The sequence below is a fragment of the Penaeus monodon genome, chromosome 31, assembly GCF_015228065.2.
Source record: "Penaeus monodon isolate SGIC_2016 chromosome 31, NSTDA_Pmon_1, whole genome shotgun sequence".
Classification (NCBI taxonomy): Eukaryota; Metazoa; Arthropoda; class Malacostraca; order Decapoda; family Penaeidae; genus Penaeus; species Penaeus monodon.
This window is the reverse complement of record NC_051416.1, coordinates 4,520,302-4,520,867: the sequence shown is the minus strand read 5'-3', so window position 1 is coordinate 4,520,867 and position 566 is coordinate 4,520,302. Positions and strand designations below refer to the sequence as shown.

Here is a 566-nt window from a genome sequence, read left to right as displayed (position 1 = left end):
GGAAATGAGTAAGAAAAACGAAAAAAAGTAAAAAAAAATTCTTCTAAACAAACAATCAACTGGCTAACATGATTTTAAAAAAAACCAAATACGTGTTCGCAAGATTTTTACATTCTTGATCCCTATAACAAAGTCGGGTTCACTTTTAGCCCATCGCGTGTTCGGTGGCTTAATCCCACGAATGTCTGTCCAGACAAGCATAGGCATTCTGGGCCAGTGACGCGCGAAGGGGAATCTTTACTCTTGCAAAAAGGCTTCGCGAACATAATCAATAATGACCAGTTGGGTGACAAGAGCTAACCCCCCCCCCCCCCGAGATGCAGGGAGAACAGAGATCATCTCTATAAAGAGTGTTTTTATACTCTTGCCCCTCAAACACCACGTAATGAATGGCTCTTAAGGTTATTTTGGCTAGATCGACTGCCCATTGGTTGTGGTGGTTTGAGATAGCGAAGAACGGCGCCAGATACGTGTTTACGCCCATGTATGGAAGTGAAATCTGTCTGCCTACCTCGCTCAATGATACATTCCCTCCTCTCCCTCGGTCTCGGTCTCTCTCACATACA

At 44.2% G+C, this 566-nt stretch overlaps 1 protein-coding gene across 1 annotated transcript in view; it reads right to left on the bottom strand.

Moving 5' to 3' along the window:
• Positions 1-566, bottom strand: part of LOC119593010 (protein scarlet-like) — a gene marked incomplete in the record, with an annotated part of 20,218 nt that overhangs the window by 16,734 nt on the left and 2,918 nt on the right.